Source organism: Heterodontus francisci, chromosome 38, assembly GCF_036365525.1.
Source record: "Heterodontus francisci isolate sHetFra1 chromosome 38, sHetFra1.hap1, whole genome shotgun sequence".
Lineage (NCBI taxonomy): Eukaryota > Metazoa > Chordata > Chondrichthyes > Heterodontiformes > Heterodontidae > Heterodontus > Heterodontus francisci.
The window spans coordinates 12,459,663-12,480,707 of record NC_090408.1 but is presented as its reverse complement, the minus strand read 5'-3'; positions in this window follow the sequence as shown (position 1 = coordinate 12,480,707).

Genomic DNA, 21,045 nt, shown 5'->3' with positions numbered 1-21,045 from the left:
TGGAAGTTGCAACATTTCTTTGTTATACCCACCCCTTCATACCTCCTGTACCCATCTATAGATATTAATTAATGTAAAAACACTAAGGCAGCAGTTTCAAGCTGAGCGATAGGCCATTTTCTGCCAATGAAATTTAGCTTGTTTTCCCTGTTTTCAAACTGTCAGCAACACTAGATCAACCATCTGTTGCTAAGGAAACTCCAGACACAGCAAAACCTCACAATGGTGAACACGATTGTGATACAAAATTGTTACCGTGTCCAAAAAATTACAATCAAGTAAAATAGAAAGCTGTCTGCTTTAACTAGATGTAATTTATTTGATTTTAGTATTTATAAATTTTGATCCTGTGGAATGAATAAATTGCCAAAGTAGAAACTTGGAACTGTCTGGTATATGAAGATTTATTAGGAAAAGAATCACTGGTGATGATTAGATTACAAAACCAACAAAAATATAATGAGAAACTGAAGCTCTCAGAAGTAATAAAGGCCAATTTGACTATGGCACAGCAGCAGGAAAATTGTAAAGAGAGGGGAGATAATTTTAACCTAAATCACAAGGCGGGAAACCCACAGGATGGGATGGAACGCTGATTTTACATGCTGCCAAACTTTGCTCTACTAACTTCAATGGTGACTAATATTTGGTAGGGTGTAAAATTATCTTTGCACCCGATCTTGTCAGTTCCCTGATGTGCAGCTTAGATTAAAATTATCTTCCAGTGACTCAGTACAACAGGCAAAATGCTTTAGAAAAGCCAGGAAGCAGAAACACTTCTGAATAAAGCCATACACACATGGCGTAGAAAATACAAGAATCATCAAGGTACATTCACATACCAACTGTACAGGCACTGCCCAGTAGTCTTTGCTTTGCAGTGATGCTAAAGACAGTACCGAGCTTGAAATCCACGTGCCTTTTCTCCTAGCATAAGTGCCAGTTTTTGCCCACTGAGGACCCCCTGCATCCCCACTCCTGACCCCATCAGTATGTGCAGATTCAGGGAAAGGGTCCCTGCTTTAATATTACTGATGGACACCTGTGCTACTATGGATGCATCTTGATTGGCCACCCAGGTAATGTGATGCAGGGTACAACAACAACAACAACTTGCATTTATATAGCACCTTTAACAAAGTAAAATGTCCCAAGGTGCTTCACAGGAGCGTTATCAGACAAAACATTGACACTGTGCCAAAGAAAGAGATATTAGGACAGGTGACGAAGAAAATAATATTGGTCATGTCTATCATAATCTCCAGTTGTTTCTCCCACCTGGGGACAATTTCACCCTTGCCGAAGTGACCCTGAGTGTTGAAGCTCCACTCAAAGAGTTGATTGTCTATGCTGAGCTGCCACATCAGTTCAGGAATGAGGGAATACTGTACTACTGGAGGGGACAAGCCTTGTCCGTCTGCTCAAGCAGATGTAAAAGATCCTATGGACCTGTCAGAAAATGAGCAGATGAGTTCTCCTGGTGCCCTGGCCAACATTCATTCCTTAACCAACATCAACAAAAATAGATTATCTGATCACTTAGCTCATTGTGGGAGCTTGCTGTGCTGAAATTGGTTACAATGTTTGCCTACATTGCAACAGTGAATGCATACCATTGGCTGTGAAGCACTTTGATGAGGATATGAAAAGCACTACATAAATTCATCATGGCAACATAATGCTAACAAGTGGCTACCAACTGGGCAGAGTTTCAAAGAGGATGTTGTGAATCCGGCCTCCATACCCAAAGTGAACAGGGGAGCAATGCATTCTGTGTTCAAAGGGTAGGATGTGAAAGTGCCAGAAGATTGCCCAAACTTTTAAAATAGGTGTACACAAAATGTCCAATGGACAGCCAGAATGTTCTAAATTCTTTTATTTATAGTTTTCTTCTTAATGAAAATCATTGAAATCATTTTTCTTTCTCATTTTCTACTGCTCAGTCAGTTGATTTATATTAAATAAAAGTGAGCTGTGATTTAACACAATCTCTTTTTAGTTCCCTAAAGTGTTGCAGAGCTGGCCAGACAGTGCCTCACACTGCATGGACTGGATTAAAAAGACTGCATGAAATTTGAGATGAGGTTCACTAAGGCATATGTATAGATAATGTAATTCCAGCTAACTAATAGCCTTCATATGGCGATTCAGCTGTGAGACTGCCAAGAGCAGAATTAAGGGGCAACTTAGAATGAGGCACACCTGTGTGAGCTTACAGGAATGTATCTGAAAATGAGAAGATTGTGAATTCGACAGAGAGGAACACCATGCTGAGAAAACAGAATTAATAAAATAAAGAGTAACCTGGTAATCGACTTAGTTCACTCAAACCATCAGCTGGAGGAAATGGCCCCTTTGTTAACAGCTGCAATACCCACGTCTGATAATTAAATTGAAAATAGGAACATTAGGGCTAGGAGGAGGCCGTTTGGCCCCTCATACCTGCTCCGCCTTTCAAATTGATCATGGCTGATCTGCACTTCAATTCGATTTTGCCACTCCATAATCCTTGATGTCCTTATCCAACAAAAATCTATCAATCTCAATCTTTGCAGTGTATTAACATAGCTGAAATGGATTGAACTGGCTTAGCATTTTGTTATACTGCTATACTGCCTCTCTGCTGCTCTCTCTGTTAGGAAGATGTAAACAAAAATTGAACAATGCCTTACCGTAAAGACCTCATGTAGATTTACTCAGTGCATTGTTGCGACCAAGACGGAAGTAATGCACTGTTAATTCAGTCCCATTACTCCACAGGTCACAGCATATTATTAAAGTTTCCTACTTATTGGAAATTAGCCAAATTAAACACTTTATTAACCCCCAGAATAAAACACACCAAACTAGGTATCTTTAAATAACAACAAATTAACTATTTATTAATAAATGAAATCTTAATACTGAGATAAATCTATGTCTGAAAAGATTTTATAACTCCTTATTCTTCCTCACTGTCATGCACACACACATACATTCAAAAACCAATGGTTAACCAGTTCTAAAAATTATGTTTTAAATTAGAGCTGTTTCTGAGGAATAATAAAACAACTGGGTTGTAAGTCTTGGTGGGTTATGTTCCTGCTTCGGTGAAGTGTCCCAGAGTCAAATAGTCACATACCACTCAAAGTCTACAGGTGAGTTTGATGAACAGTCTGTAATGGATGGGCGTTCACGGCACTTTGGCTGCAGTAGGCATCACACAGATCTTTCAACAAGGAGTATAACAACAGGTCTATTTAGTTTTTGAATTAGCAGTCTATCAGTAGAAACTATACTGAGTTTCCAGAAACCCCAGAAACATGAAAGGCAATGAAAAGTTACTACTGAGGCAGAGGCTTCTTAAAGACTAGAAGTAAAAAGGAATTTGCTACCTTCAATAGTGCAAAGATTTTTTTTCCCAGGGGTTGTTTCTTCTTTAGATGAAACACCGCCTGTCGGCCAATGTTGATTTTCTGCTGAGAGAAACAAATCCTTCCTTCAAAGAGAGCACGTTTCACCGGTCTGTCAGATCAAACCAGTTCTAGTTAGTCTTTACACATAGTCAAACTGATATAATATGGCATGTGACCTCTCTCTTTTGCTGTTGCTTAGGAAACAGGCTTGCAGCTCACACACTGTTCCCAGAGAATTTAAAACTGTTCTCAGTCTTGAAGGCACACAGACCCCCCTTTCATTTTTAAACAAAGAAAAAAAAACACTTCCATGACAGAATACACAATAGAAAGATGACAATGCAATGGAATTGAAGTTGTATTTTTATATTCATTTGGGCGATTACGATGTGAAGAACATTGTGACACACTTTTTGGGATTCTCAAAGTCAATTTTGAGGAAATTTACAGTGATCGGAAAGATTGCTTTGTGTGTGTGCACATCGTGTTCAAGTACAACTCAGTGAGTCACCACAGTTCGAATTGTAAAATCGGCACTGAAGACATATTTTGGAACCATGATAGAACCAGGTGCTTTTGAGGTGGTGTTTAACCGATGTTGCCTGCGAGACCCTAGTACTATTCTGAAATTAATGAGATTCTGGACCCATATTATGGCATGACTAAGAATGCAATTACCCTGAGAGTTGCATTTTGTGAAAGGAAGCAGTTGCCAAGTCTATTGCTAATTATATTCTTGCGATAAAGAAACTGTCTCGTCACTGTAGTTATGGTGCAAACATAGACGTCAACCTGAGAGACACGTTCATTGGAGGTCTAAAGAACAGTAAATTCCAGGCCAAGCTTTTGTGTAAAGGCAATAAACTAACATGGAAGGAGGCCTGCGATGAGGACACCACCATTGAAATGGCAGGAAGTGATAGCTGCAGATTGTAAGGAAGTTGTTTTCTGGAGCCAGCAGGGGAGGTCCACTGGATTGTAGCGAGAACCAGGTCTCAGCAGCCAAGTTTCCAGACTCAGAGTCAGAAATTTAGATGCTACCGTTGCCATGGTAGCCACTAACCATCTAACTGCCCCCAATTCCAGTCAAAGTGCTATCCCTGTGGGAAAGTCGGTCATATCCAGATGGCATGCAGGATTAGAGGAAACAGTAATCCTCCAGGTCACAGCAATGCACCAAGTCGAGGTTGTGGTAGACCTAAAGCTAGTTCAGGAACCCAGAAGTCCTCAAATGGACATCTGGTAGATATGGAAACAGAAGTTGATGTTATCAAGCAGGAAGATCAAGAATTGTACTCAGAGAGGAAGAAATAAAAGCACAAGTGTTGCTTCCTGGTGTCAAGTGTAACATACCTGAGTCACCAAATAGAAGGTGAAGGTATCCACCCAATGCAGGAGATGTTTGAGGGGATTTTGAAAGCAAAGAGACCAGAGGACAAAGAAAAACTGAGAGTACTCATAGGAATTGTTGTGTATTATCTGACTTAGCTAATGCATTCACTCCATTGTATCAACTGCTCAAACATGGAATAGATTGGGAGTAGTCTGTGGTGCGTCAGAAAGCAGTTGACCTAGTGATGAAAGTACTGACCAGTGATGCTATTTCGATCCACTACGATCCCAAGAAACCATTCGTTTTAGCGTGCGATGCCTCAGCACACACGTGATGTGTGATGTTATCTCACATAATGGAAGACAGTGTGGAGAAGCCTGTAGCATGTGTCTCACATACTTTAACAAATGCAGAGCAAAATTACTTACAAGTTGAGAAAGATGCATTAGTGATCATATATAGTGTTTGTTACAAAGTTCCATAAATACCTGTACAGTAGGAAGTTCACTTTTCTAACTGACCACCAAGCCCTTTCGATCATATTTGGTTCAAACAATTGAGTACCATCTCTAGTGGCAGTACAGCTTCAGAGATGGGCATTGATCTTGATGGCCCATCAGTATGATATTAAATATTGTAAGTCAACAGATCATGCAAATGCGGACGTTCTTTTACGATTTCCCATGAAGATTGATTCATTTTTAGCCACTGAGTTACTTGTGAATTACTTTATATATACAAACGACATGCCAGAGAAATTTCTGAACAAACTCGCAAGGATGTGGTGCTCAATAAAGTATTCAATTATATTACGACTGGCTGGTCTAAAGAGTGTGATGATGCGAATTTGCAGGAGTATTTCACACGTAGAAATGAACTGAGTGTAAATTAAAGCTGTCTCCTGTGAGGTTTAAGAGTCATTATTCCACTGAGGTTTAGAGAAAGACACTTAGAGGAACTTCATCAAGAGCACACAGAGATAGTCTGTATGAAAGCAGTAGCAAGAAGGTATCCAAAGGTAGATAGAGATATTGAAGAGTTGGTGAAAAGTTGTGAAGTGTATCTCAGAATGAGAAATGATCCAACCAAGGTTCCTTTTATTCCATGGTCAAACACAAGAAAACCATAGGAATGAGTACATGTTGATTTCTTTGAAGTGGAAGGTAATGAGTATTTTGTTTTGGTCGATAACTATATCAAGTGGATAAATGTTAAGTCCATACTCAATACCACAAATGCAAATACTACTGAGGTTTTGAGAAGTTGGTTTGCAATTTATGAGTTGCCAGAAGTGTTGGTGTTAGATAATAGTCCAGAGTTTATGTCACAAGTGTTTGAAATATTTGAGTAAGAATAGAGTCAAACAGATTCTAATACCCAATATCATCCAGCATTGAATAGTGCTGCAGACAGAAGTGTACAAATTGTGAAGAGATCATTACAGATGTATTTGCTAGGTGACAAGCTAGGCAGTAATTTCTCTTTGACACAGGCTGGACAATTTTCTGTTCTCTTACAGAATGATCCCACAGTCTACACAGGTTGTTCACCTTATGAGTTAATGCTTAAATTCCTCCTTAAGCCGAACGTCAATAGCAAAGGAGAGTAACGCAAGACAGAGTGAAGATGAGTCATGATACTCGAGGCATGAAACTCAGAGAGTTCAGAGCTGGTCAGGGGGTCATGGTGAAAAACTACCAAGGTGATAAGGAGAAGTGTGTGCTTGGAGTTGTTGTAAAAAAACTGGGTACATTTACATATCTAGTGAAGATTGGTGAGAACTTCCATCAGTGTCATGTAGATCATTTGCTTGAAATAGGAAATCTGACAAAGGGAGAACATGGGAAACATCCCGACAGTTCACCTTCCAAGAGAAAGAGAGAATGAAAGTGCGAGTCACAAAGAGACTGAAAGTTTGCCGGTATCACAGAATCTACCAGTAGAGTAGAGTGAGTCAGGGGCTGGAATTTTATATCCACCCCGGGAGTGGGCTGGAAGGAGTGGAGGGGCGTAAAATTGAGTGGGAGGCAGGGGGTACCGTTCCCGTCGCCTTGCAGCCTCTGCTGCAATTTTACGAGCATTTGGGAGGTGACAAAAGGTCCGCTCTACCCAGGCCAATTAATTGCCGCTTAAGGGCCTCTTCCCACCGCAACTGGGATATTACCAGCAGCGGCCGGGCAGTTTGCCATATAAGGCGGCTCAGTTCAATCTGGCGGCCTCCTTGTGGGCTGGGTGGGGGGTGGGGGCCCTCCTGATGGGGCATCCTGTGCCATACGGAGGGCAACAACCACAGCATAAGGTGCCCCCGCTGGAGCACCTCAACCCCCGTCTTGACCAACCCCCTTCACCTCGCTGGGGCCCAGCTGATTGTCCCCAATAAGGCCCCCACACACATACCTCAATTCCAGGGCCTGCTCCATTGCTGCTCCTCTCGCTGGGTGCAGTCCCAGCAGTGGGCACCGCTTCCAGTGGCGTTGCTGGGACTGAAGAGCTGCTGGCCCACTGATTAGCCAGCAGCTCTTGGAGGTGGGACTTCCTCCCTCAGAGGCGGCGGAGGTCCTGCCTGATGCCAGTTAAGGGCCTAAGCTAAATAAAAGCATGGCGTGGCTTTCAGGCCCAGCAGAGGCGGGCTCGGCCCCAACTTTTTGGCTGGTGGGCAGGGCCCCTGCCAATGTAAAATTCTGGACAGGATCTTTGATTGACTAATCAATCAATTTCACAGTCCCAACCATTAAGTGGAGTTGGTTGTCAAAGTCAAAATTCAGAGTTGGCACAGTCTGAGATGTTCGGAGAGTAGCATCAAGCTGATAGAAATGGAAGAAAGAGAAAGAAGCCAGATAGGTTAATTGAAAATATGTAAGAAGGAAGAAGAAATAAGTTGTTCTTTCCATTACTTCTTGTCAATGATGATATTATTGTTAAAGATATATTGATGTTAAGGAAAAACACTTTATTAACGTAAATTAGTCTGGAAATATGGTTATATATGTTTTAGTTGTGACTTCTTTTGGGCCTCCTTATCTCGAGAGACAATGGATACGCGCCTGGAGGTGGTCAGTGGTTTGTGAAGCAGCGCCTGGAGTGGCTATAAAGGCCAATTCTGGAGTGACAGGCTCTTCCACAGGTGCTGCAGAGAAATTTGTTTGTTGGGGCTGTTGCACAGTTGGCTCTCCCCTTGCGCCTCTGTCTTTTTTCCTGCCAACTACTAAGTCTCTTCGACTCGCCACAATTTAGTCCTGTGACTACAGTCATGGAAAGCATGCAACCCAACCTGTTAAATTTCAGGGTATTGTTATTGTATTCTTTGAAATTATGTTCATGTACCATTTTACAATTTACTGTGTAAGTGTGAGGGAGGGCAGTGTATTAAAATAGCAAGTGTATTGAACTGGCTGAGCATTTTGTTCCACTGCTTTACTGCCTCGCTGCTGCCCTCTCTGTTGGGGAGGTGTAAATAACAGTTGAACGATGGCTGCTTAAGTAAAGACTTCATGTAGATTTACTCAGTGAATACACAACAGTTTTCAAAGCTTCAGTTGACCCCCAGCATCCACAGCCTTTTGGGGGGAGAGAGTTCCAGATTCTCCACACAGTTAGTGTGAAAAAGTGCTTCCTGATTTTCCTCCTGAATGGCTGAGCTCTAGTTTTAAGATTGTATCCCCTTGCTTTGGGTTCCCACACCAGAAAAAATTGTTTCTTCAAATCTACCCTAACAAATTCTATTAATATTTTAAACATCTCGATCCCTCAATCTGAAGGCAGATTCCGCCAGCTTCCCACACCAGCAGCCTTCAATAGGGCAGCTTGCAAGGCTGTGGAAAATTGCAGATACTCAAGCTACACGCGGTGATTTGAAGTAAAATCTGATTCTGGAATCATAGAATCTTACAGTACGGAAGGAACCTATTCAGCCCATTGAGTCTGCCAGGCCTCTGAAAGAGCTATCCAATTTAGTTCTCTGCCTGAGAATCTTTGCAATGTTATTTGATAATTTGCCAGCATCTCCAAATAAACTGACAACTAGAATTTCCAAGGGTTTCCGATTTAATGCTGGATTTTCAGCAGGAAATCAGTGGAAAGTTGGAGAAATGGCAGAAACAGCTGATAATATCATTGCAGCAGGGTTTCCAGTGATAGTGCAGAAAATCTGGAGAATGCAGTGGAATTTCTTTCCCTCAATTTATACTTGTTGAGCTCCTGTTGCATTGCACGTGGGGTGGGGGGGGGGGGCGGGTGTAGTGACCAAGTGTAGTCTTCAGGTGAAATAGGGTCACAGGCCGGCCCGATCAGGGACAGTTAATTGGAACAAGAAACACAGGTATGATTCTGCCCCATTTTAAAGACATACATTCTGTCCTTTCTTTTAGACAATGTTTTGATTTTGTATCATTATTTATCATTAAATCCCAGTAAGTATGGCACTTTAGGAAGCAGATGTCTTGCCGAGTAAAGATATATCGTATTCCTATTTAAAAGATCTGAACTTTATTAAAAGTGGACTCCTGAAAATTGACTTGACCATTTGAAAAAAGGTGGACAACGCTGCAAAAATGGCAGACAACCCGGCCTGTGCATTCGGACATTGCCTCACTGTCTGCTAAGGACAAAAGGATACATTCCAGGCTAAGAGGTGTCAATTACGCCCATCCTGAAGCCATCAAGAGACATTCCTGAATTGAAATAGGTTCTTCTGAAACAAAGAAGACGTGAAGTAGCCACATCATAACTGAACATCCAGATATTAATAGATGGCATGGATTTACACATCCTGGTCCATTGGGTGGTCAAAACAAGAGAGAGAGCCATGTGTCTCCTGACAGAAGCTAAAAGGTAGCTCTCCAGAGAGAGAGTGAGAGATCACTGCAACATCACCAAAAGGCAGTCGAGGCAGGGGCTGTGGAAGAATCCATCCAAAACAAGGAAGGAATCTTGTTGTGAATTGGACATTAACTTGGTGCAGCAGAGGACTGAAAGTGACCACCGCCTCCAATCTGAAATCTTAACCACCAGAAATCTACAACACCTCAACAAATTAAGACAACAAACAACCCAAGCCTACATCTTTAAAAGAAACTGTTCTATTTAGAAGTTTCAAGAGGTTTACTATAAACAACAGACACCTATCACACCTGGAATACTTACCCTTTGCCTTCTATCTTTCTTCTCTTGAGAGTGCACTTGAGAATGAATGTGTGCATGACTGGTGTTGCAAACATTTTGGGGAATGAATATTGTTCAATAAATAGTTAATTTTCTGTTTTAAACCTACAAGGAAACCTATCACTGTCTGTTTATTTGGGAAGTAAAACATTCAGGGGCTAGCTCATCATTTTAAACAAAACATGATTGCTGTCAGTTGGGAGGTAAACAGTGGGAACCACCCACACCTTTTACCTCCTGACTGTAACACAGAGAATGCATTGGTTCATAGAAATATCTTTTTAGAACACCTTGAGGAGCTGGGATCTGCAAAACCAGACACGACAGCACCATCTCTGGTCGGAGGTTGTAATTATTGTGACAGGTTTACATAGGCTGTTTCCATTTCAAATGTAAACATATAAATGTATAATGAAAAATGCTGACACAAAAGTGTGACAAAGACGTGACAACAGGAAGTAAGGATTTGTAGACAAGAAGTGACAAAAATCAGAATCATGTACAGACACCAGATCCAACTCCCAGCCTAACTTGCATTTCATGGAGTTATTTTAAGGTGCCATTTCCATCTCCTTCATTTCTGTCTCTCCTCCTGTTTTGTAGTTAGGCACAGTAGCTTCAGGATTCAAAACCAAAAATACAATGTCTGGTCAGTCAGCATCTGTAGATAAGAGGCAAGTTAGCAATTCAAAAACAATTACAGAAATTAACTTTTCAAAGGGAAAACACACACATCACACACATGATTTAGACTTAAATTAAAGGGGCATGAATAAATAATTTGCAGATAATACATAAATTGACTGTGTGATTGATAGTGAGGAAGAAAGTTGTAGATTGCAGGAAGATATCAATGGACTGGTCAGATGAACAGGAAAATGGCAAATGGAATTCAATCCAGACAAGTCTTTCAAACGTCAGTTAATTAGAATCCAGGACCGGCATGTTCCTGAGAGGAAGAAGGATAGGTTTGGCAAGTTTCGGGAACCTTGGATAATGAGGGATATTGTGAGCCTAGTCAAAAAGAAAAAGGAAGCATTCATAAGGGCTGGAAGGCTAGGAACAGACGAATCCCTTGAGGAATATAAAGACAGTAGGAAGGAACTTCAGCAAGGAGTCAGGAGGGCTAAAAGGGGTCATGAAAAGTCATTGACAAACAGGATTAAGGAAAATCCCAAGACTTTTTATACGTATATAAAGAGCAAGAGGGTAACTAGGGAAAGGGTTGGCTCACTCAAGGACAAAGAAGGGAATCTATGTGTGGAGCCAGAGGAAATGGGCGAGGTACTAAATGAGTACTTTGCATCAGGATTCACTAAAGAGAAGGACTTGGTGGCTGATGAGTCTAGGGAAGGGAGTGTAGATAGTCTCAGTCATCTCATTATCAAAAAGGAGGAGGTGTTGGGTGTCTTGCAGAGCATTAAGGTAGATAAGTCCGCAGGGCCTGATGGGATCTACCCCAGAATACTGAGGGAGGCAAGGAAAGAAATTGCTGGGGCCTTGACAGAAATGTTTGCATCGTCATTGGCTACAGGTGAGCTCCCAGAGGACTAGAGAATAGCCAATGTTGTTCCTTTGTTTAAGAAGGGTAGCAAGGATAATCCAGGAAATTATAGGCCGGTGAGCCTTACGTCAGTGGCAGGGAAATTATTAGAGAGGATTCTTCGGGACAGGATTTACTCCCATTTGGAAGCAAACAAACTTATTAGCGAGAGACAGCATGGTTTTGTGAAGGGGAGGTTGTGTCTCACTAATTTGATTGAGTTTTTTGAGGAAGTGACGAAGATGATTGATGAAGGAAGGGCAGTGGATGTTATCTATATGGACTTCAGTAAAGCCTTTGACAAGATCCCTCATGGCAGACTGGTACAAAAGGTGAAGTCACACGGGATCAGAGGTGAGCTGGCAAGATGGATACAGAACTGGCTCAGTCTTAGAAGACAGAGGGTAGCAGTGGAAGGGTGCTTTTCTGAATGGAGGGATGTGACTAGTGGTGTTCCGCAGGGATCAGTGCTGGGACCTTTGCTGTTTGTAGTATATATAAATGATTTGGAGGAAAATGTAGCTGGTCTGATTAGTAAGTTTGCGGAGGACACAAAGGTTGGAGGAGTTGCGGATAGTGATGAGGATTGTCAGAGGATACAGCAGGATATAGATCGGTTGGAGACTGGGGCAGAGAAATGGCAGATGGAGTTTAATCTGGACAAATGTGAGGTAATGCATTTTGGAAGGTCTAATACAGGTGGAAAGTATACAGTAAATGGCAGAACCCTTAGGAGTATTGACAGGCAGAGAGATCTGGGCGTACAGGTCCACAGGTCACTGAAAGTGGCAACGCAGGTGGATAAGGTAGTCAAGAAGGCATACGGCATGCTTGCCTTCATCAGTCGGGGCATACAGTATAAAAATTGGCAAGTCATGCTGCAGCTGTACAGAACTTTAGTTAGGCCACACTTAGAATATTGCATGCAATTCTGGTCGCCACACTACCAGAAGGACGTGGAGGCTTTGGAGAAGGTACAGAAGAGGTTTACCAGAATGTTGCCTGGTCTGGAGGGCATTAGCTATGAGGAGAGGTTGGAAAAACTCGGATTCTTTTCACTGGAACGATGGAGGTGGAGGGGCGACATGATAGAAGTTTACAAAGTTATGAGCGGCATGGACAGAGTGGATAGTCAGAAGCTTTTTCCCAGGGTGGAAGAGTCAGTTAGTAGGGGACATAGGTTTAAGGTGAGAGGGGCAAAGTTTAGAGGGGATGTGCGAGGCAAGTTCTTTACACAGAGGGTGGTGAGTGCCTGAAACTTGCTGCCGGGGGAGGTGGTGGAAACAGGTACGATAGCGACGTTTAAGAAGCGTCATGACAAATACATGAATAGGATGGGAATAGAGGGATACGGACCCCGGAAATGCAGAAGGTTTTAGTTTAGGCAGGCATCAAGATCGGTGCAGGCTTGGAGGGCCGAATGGCCTGTTCCTATGCTTTTCTGTTCTTTGTTCTTTGAAGTGTGAGGTAATGCATTTGGGAGGACAAACAAGGCAAGGGAATACACAATAAATGATAGGAAACTGAGAAGTGTCGAGGAACAGAGAAACCTTGACATGCATGTCCACAGATCCCTGAAGGTAACAGTACAGGTTGATAAGGTGGTTAAGAAGGCATACGGAATTTTTCGCTTTATTAGCCGATGCACAGAATATAAGAGAAGGGAGGTTATGCTAAAACTGTATAAGACACTAGTTAAGCTACAGCTAGAGTATTGTGTGCAGTTCTGGTCACTGCATTACAAGAAGGATGTGGTTGCACAGAAGATACAAAGGAGATTTTCAAGGATGTTGCTAGGAATGGAGAATTTTTAAGGAAAGATTGGAATGGCTGGGTTTGTTTTGTTTGGAACAGAGGAAGATGAGGAAGGATTTAATTGAGGTGTATAAAATTATGAGGGGCCTAGGTATAGGCCCAGGTAAGGGTGCCATGCTCAGGGTTACAAGACACGACCAATGGCAGAACCAGCGAATTTTTGGTGGGGTTAGTGGAAGTGCTAGAACCTCGAGGGAAGACGGCTGCTTAGAGTTGGAGGATCCTTTGGGAAGAAGACTTGCATTTCTATTAAAGCAGAAATGAAGAAGGCAACGGGAAACCACCTCACATAATTTTCCCCAGTCATATTGCCTACTTCTCATGGAAGTTAGAAAATGGGAAGTTCTCACTAGCAACTGAAAAGGAAAGTGCAGGACTGTGAGGCGTGGAGAAACAAGGACCTGTCCTTGGGCAGATCACCACTATTAGTAGATACAGTGGAGAGAAAGAACCTATTTCCATTGGCAGAGAGGTCAATAACCAGGGGCATGGAGTTAAAGTAATTGGCAGAAGGATTAGAGGGGAGTTGAGGAATAACCTTTTTCACCTCAAGGGAGGCGGGGGTCAGGAACTCTCTGCTTGAAAGGGTGGTAGAAGTTGAAACCCTCATCATATTTAAAAAATACTTGGATATGCACTTGAAGTGCCGTAACCTACGGGGCTGCTGACCAAGAGTTGTAAAGTGGGATTGGGCTGGATAGTTCTTTTTCAGCCGGTACAGACATGATGGGCTGAATGGCCTCCTTCTGTGCCATAAATTTTCGATATTGCTAAGAAAGAGATGTCAAACTACAGTAGAAAAGCTGACAGACAACTGAGAGAATGTGAGAAAATCAAAATTGTGATGAAAGATAAGAAAGCATCCATATAATCAGTCTGACAACACTGCCCTATTCTGCTCGGATGACATGAATGGCCCATTGGGAAGTACTTAGTGGGGGATGGGTATAGGAGCTTGTAAAACTGACAGTCGGTTTGCTAATAATTAGAATGGAATACCATGAAGGCAAGAAAAAAAAATCAGCAGGGAACACAGAGAAATATCATCCTGCACTCAATAGCCTCGGGCCATGGTGATAGAAAGCCAGAAACAGACATCAAGGGCTCAGAATGCTGGCTGGCTGTATTAATTAAGCTTGGCAAATACACCAAATGAGCCATATCAAAATACGTAGACCATTTGCAAAAATTTGAAGATGTTTGCCGACAGACGTTTTGATCTAACGACCTGTTTACAGAAATAAGAAGACAGATTCACCTCTGCAGTACCCAGGCATAATAGATTGGGGGAGTGATGGGGACAGTGCCTATCGTAACGATGGATACAAGCTGTGAGAGACTATAATTAATGAAGGACTAACCAGGGAAATCTGGTGCCAAAATTTGTGGGAAGGGCTTTGCCCCGCCCAGCTCAGACACCTGAGTATTGAAGAGGGTCAGAAATTGGACACCTAAAGCCCCTGGTGGGCATACTGTAAAGATGCTCTTACCTCTTAGTGCTCCTATAACTGTCGAGCGTCCCACAGTGCAATCTGTTCCCCTCATTTTGTGAGGAAAAGATGGCAAAGGATGAACGAAGAAAGGAATAAAATAATGACAGTAAAATGCAGTGACATCATTAGTACTGTGAGTCAGGCAGGTTAGAATAGGTCTTCAAGCACAGATTTTCAGGTTAAAACAGGAATGGAGTTTATCAGAGTTAAAAGAAATAAAGGAAGAACTTGCATTTATATAGAACCTTTCACAACTTCAGGACATCCAAAAGCACTTTACAACAAATTAAATCTTTTGAAGTATAATCACTGGATGTAATACAGAAAACACAGCAGTTAATTTTGCGCACAGCAAGCTCCCACAAACAGCAGTGAGATAAATGACCATACTATCTGTTTTGGGTGTTGATTGAGGGATAATTTTGGCCAGGACTCCCATAATCTCTTTCGAATGGTGGCATGGGATCTTTTACATCCACCTGAGAGGGCAGACGTGGCCTCCATTTAATGTCTTATTCGAAGGATGGCACCTCTGACAGCACAGCACTCCCTCAGCACAGGTCCTCAGTTAAATTTTGAGGAAACAGGGAGTGCAGGTAAAGCCAAAAAACAGTGGTCTGGAAGGAAGTGGTAGTGTGGCAACTCCGAGCTGAAGACACCAGGAGTTAAAGATCGGTCTCGATGTGGGAAATCGTGTCAGAGGCAGCACGACATGGGCTGCTTAGCAGCAGCTGTTTGCCTGGTTATCAAAGTGCTGCCATTAAATTGCACACAAGCTGCTACTGTGTTGTTGCTTTCCTTACAAAGACCCATTGCGAATGTGTCGGAACTTGTTTTACAATTAATTAGTCACTGGACAAAGAGTTTTGCTTATTTCTGCCACTTAGTTTGCTTCTGGAAATATTTTGTAAGAAATACAATGACAATTTACAAATTAACGGAAAGGAGTACACAAATTGCTTGTAGCTCTGTAACAGTGCAATTTAATCAACAACAACAATTTGCATTTATATAGCACCTTTAATGTAGCAAAATGTCCCAAGGTGTTTTACAGCGATGTCATCAAATAATATTTGATGAGTCACATAATGTAATGGATCTAATGCCGGAACTGTATAAAACACTGGTTAGGCCACAGCTGGAGTATTGCGTACAGTTCTGGTCACCCACATTACAGGAAGGACAGAATTGCTCTGGAGAGAGTACAGAGGAGATTTACAAGAATGTTGCCAGGGCTTGAAAGTAGCAGCTATGAGGAAAGATTGGATTGGCTAGGATAGTTTTCCTTGGAACATAGGAGGCTGAGAGGTGACTTAATTGAGTGTACAAAATTATGAGGGGCTTAGATAGAGCAGACAGGAAGGACCTGTTCCCCTGGCGAAGTGGTCAGTTACCAGGGGGCACAGATTTAAGCTGATTGGTAGAAGAATTTGAGGTGACATGAGGAAAAAGTTTTTCACCAGAGAGCGGTGGGTGCCTGGAATTCACTGCCAGGAATGGTGGTGAAGGCAGAAACCCTCAACTCATTTAACTCATGTACCCATGAAGTGCTGTAACCTGCAAGGCTACGGACCAGCTGCTGGAAGGTGGGATTAGATTGGGCGGCTAGATTTTTCGGCCAATGCAGACATGACAGGCTGAATGGCCTCCTTCTGTACCTTAACATTTCTATGGTTCTATGGTTCTACAACGTGATATTAGGATAGGTGACCCAAAAGCTTGGTCAAAGAGGTTGTTTTCTTCCGTACTTCTTAAATGAACAGAAAGAGATGAAGAGGTGGTGAGGTTCAGGGACAAAATTCCAGATCATAGGGCCTAAGCAGCTGAAGGCACGTTCACCGCTGGTGGAATGATTAAAATGGGAGATGCGAAAGAGGCCAGAATTAGAGGAGCACAAAGTTCTCAGAAGATTGTAGGGTGGAAATAGATTACAGAGATAGGGAGGAGAGAGGCTATGGAAGGAGTTGAAAACAAAGATGAGAATTTTCAAATCAAGTCGTTCTCAGACCAAGAGCCAATATAGGTCAAAGAACACAAGGATAATGGGTGAAGGGGACATGGTGAGAGTCCGGTTACTAGCAGCAGTGAGTTCAAGCTTACATAAGGTGCAAGGTGGGAAGCCGGTAGGAGAGCACTGAAATAGTCGAGTCTATAGGTAACAAATGAATTAAGATATACACTGTATCGGGCCTGATATACCTTGTAACCTCAACAAAAGCAAAATCCATTTATATAGTGCCTATAACGTAGTAAATCATTCCAAGGAGTGTTATCAGAATTTGGCACTGAGACACACAAGAAGATATTTAGGTCAGATGACCAGAAGTTTGGTCAGAGAGGTAGGTTTGAAGAAGTGTCTTAAAGAAACAAAGAGATGTAGAGAGGCAGAAAGGTTCGGGGAGGGAGTTCCGAAGCTTATGATCTCAACAGCAGAAGGCACACCACCAATGGTGGAGCAATTAAAAACAGGGAAGTGCAAGAGGTCAGAATTGGAGGAGTGCAGTTATCTTGGAGGATTGTAGGGCTGGAGGAGGTTATAGAGTTAGGGAGGGGCAAGGCCAGAGGGATTTGAAAACAAGAATAAGAATTTTAGAATTGAGGTGTTGCTTAACGGGGAGCCAATGTAGGTCAGTGAGCACAAGGTGATGAGTGAATGGGACTTGGTGTGAGTTAGGATACAGAGAGCAGATTTTTGGAGGAGCTCAAGTTAATGAAGAGTGGAAGATGGGAGACTGCCCAGGGGAGTGTTGGAATAGTACAGTCTAGAGGTAACAAAGGTATGGATGAATAGTTTCAGCAGCAGATGAGTCGAGGCATACATTGGATAAAACGTGCGATGCTACAGAGGTGAAAGAAGGCGGTCTTAATGATGGTGCTGATATGTGGTCAGAAATTCATCTCGGGGTCAACTATGATATGATGGTTGCAAACAGTCTGGTTCAGCCTCAGGCAGTTGCCAGGTCGAGGGTTGGAGTCAGTGTCTAGGGAACAGAGCACATGGTGGTTACCAAAGACAATAGCTTCGGTCTTCCCAATATTTAGTCAGAGGAAGTTTCTGCTCATCCAGTACTGGATGTCGGACAAGCAATGTGACAAACTGGAGACAGTGGGGAGGGTCAAGAGTAACAAGTGGAACCTGACGTCGTATTTTTGGATGATGCTGCCAAGGAACAGTGTGTACATAAGAAATAGAAAGGGGCTGTTACAACTGGGTGAGGAAGGGGTCTCAGCCTCCCCTCTTGCCCCTTTCCTGGTTTGGCCATAACAGGGTTCAACTTTTAAAACAGTGATTTTAGCTTACCCCTCAGTGAGTCCTTTGCTCACTGCACTCTCATTGTAATTGCAAATGAACTGATCAGACAGGTTTTCTTAGGTTTAAACAAGAAAGATGTAAGATTATTAGCCTTATCACTCGAACCCGGTCAAAATGACTAAAATACGCGACGCAACCACGCTAGCATGCACACGAGAGAAACACACGCACAAATAGATACAGAGGGAAGGAAAGAATTAGGGGAACTTTTCTGGAGAGAGAGACAGGGAGAGAGACCTTCCTTCTCTTTGGTCTTCAAATTGTAGTCTGTTACCTTTCTGTATGGCACAATTCAAACAGTCCCCAGTTTGGCCAGCAGGTAAGTCATGTGCTTATCTCTTTGAAATAGCAACTTCTTAGAGGGTTGCTGGCCTTCAGAGTCTCCCAGACACTCGGTGGGGAGGGGGGAGGGGGGAGGGGGGTGTGGCGGTGGAGTTTTGTCTTTTACAAAGTCAATGGCTCTCAATGTCTTTTGATCATCACTATTGACAAAACCCATGTCGCTAATCGAATCAGTGAGCATTCCCAATGTCTCTCTATTCAACTGTCTCTCAGAATGCAAATGTGTAACCATGTTTTTAGCTGTTTAATTCTATGGTCCTTTTAAACAAGTTATGTTCAATGTCCAGTAAAAAAGGTTCAAGTCGTGTTCCATATGACGAAATTAATATGTTTCCATTTGGCAGGTGTGATTTCCATCACAGGGGCCAAGGACAGATCCTTGGGGTGTCTAGAGATAATAGTGCGGGAGTGGGAAGAGAAGCGATTCAGGTGATTCCACATAGAGAAAAGTGGAATCAGGTGACTGCAATTCCACCCAGCTGGACAACAGTGGAGAGGCATTGGAGGAGGATGATGTTGTCAACTGTGTCAAAGGCTGTAGACAGGTCAAGAAGGATGAGGAAGGATAGTTTACCATGGTCATAGACAAATAGGAAGATATTTGTAACTTTGATTTGGGCCATTTCAGTACTGTGACAGGGGCAGAAACCTGATGTTTGTGAAAATTCAGGATCACTGGGGGTGAAATGGATCTTTGATGATAGGGTAAGATGGGTGATAGCGAATCAGTGGCTAGTTTTACATCCTGTCCAACTTTTTCACTGACACCATACTAAATACACAATATTATCAGAGCCAATATCCAATGTATGTGACCTGTTATAACTGTTGGAAAAGTACAGCTCACATAAAACGTTGAGTAAGAAAATGGAGTTCTCGTAAATGTGCAGGTTGCCTTCACAGGAGATGTTTAAAATATAGCAAAATAAGATTTGCAAAAGCCTCCCACTGGATGTAGGAAACCAGTGAGTGTAAGAAAGATTGTCAAATGACCAAAGCAGCAGACACATTGCAAGGCATCCCTGTAAATGTTTATCAAAGATTTCTTTGCTAAGATCAGCCTGAGCCTTAACAGTGTCTGAATTTATTGTGTCAGGCAGCTGATGAGATGGCAGGGACTGTTTTAACAACAGTTAATTAAAGCATTTCCTCTCTCAACTACACAGGGCAAATGATTCATTCAGGAAGTGTAATAATCATGACAATAAAACATACAAATGTTTCTGAGACTCATAACATTTGGAATCGTTGTGTGCAAGGCCAGAATCAAAGCAGACATCAGCTTTTATCACTTGTAACCTTTTCATGTGCAGACAAGTCTTTCCAAGTGATCTAATGCATTCTAACTTGCAATTAATGGATCCAAAAACCACAGGGTTCTTGGCTGCTGAAGTAACCTACAATCAATTATTGATAGTGCCTTAGTGCCGTGTCTTGTCTTGTATTTCAAAGGGTCTGCCTACCTCAGCAGAAACCAAATGAGCTCCCAAGAAAGGGAGCTGGGAAGGGGCACAGGCCATCTCAAACTCAGTCCCTCCAGAAACGTCTACTGTGGATTAGAACTGCTGCCTCTCCAGTGCGGCCTTTGTGATTGTGTTTCACCAGCACAAAATTTTCCACAGCAGTCTCATGTCAGATTATTCATAAATTTTCTTCTGTGGGTAGCGTGTAATTGGAGTCTAAGAGGCCAGGGAAAAGTGAGATAAAGGCAATGGGAAGAGAGGTGCCCAATCAATTCTTCCTCGTGGGGCTGTGGAATTCCTTCAAAGGAGAAAGCATCAATAAAATTACAACTCAAAACAGAATATAATAAATAAAAAACATTTAAGCTGCACTCCTGCCGCAAATTCCTCATTTGTGGAAAATATAGAACTTTGCGGTTATTTTTGTGCCACAACCATTCCATTTGGAATTTGGCGGAGGAGAGGTTTGGGGCAGGAACCAAAATCACAAGTGGAATCAAAATGCCGACCGCTGATTGTCCACCCATTCCAATTCCCAGGTGCACCCGGATTTAGGTGGCCAGCGGTCTTGCCTGATAAATGAATAAATGCAAATCAGTGTCAGGAGTAATTACAACTCCTGGCTCCATTTTGTCATTGTTACATTGGAATAGGAGTCGGCCATTCAACCCCATCAACCTATTCTGCCATTTGATTAGACTATAGCTGATCTGTTTCTCCATTTATCCGCCTTGGTTCTGTAACCCTCATACCCTTGATAAACAAAAATCTATCAAACTCAGTTTTAAAATTTTCATTTGACATCCCAGCCTCAACAGCTTTTTGGAGGAGCGAGTTCCAGATTTTCACCACCCTTTGTATGAAGAAGTGCTTCCTGACATCACCCTTGAATGGCCTAACTCTAATTTTAAGGTTATTCTGCACTCCTCCTGCTCCCCTCCTCCCTGTAAAGAAAATAGTTTCTCTCTATCTACCCTATCAAATCCTTTAATAATCTTAAATACCTCAATTAGATCAGTCCTTAATCTTCTATACTCAAGGGAATATAAGTCTAGTCTATAATTTAAATGTATCCACTCTGCTGCTGTTCACACCTGATGCCCCCCACTACCACCAACAGGCCATGGATGGCAGGAGCTGTGAGGCAGCCACTTTGAAGGAATTCTGAACTCCATGCAGGGGTCGGAG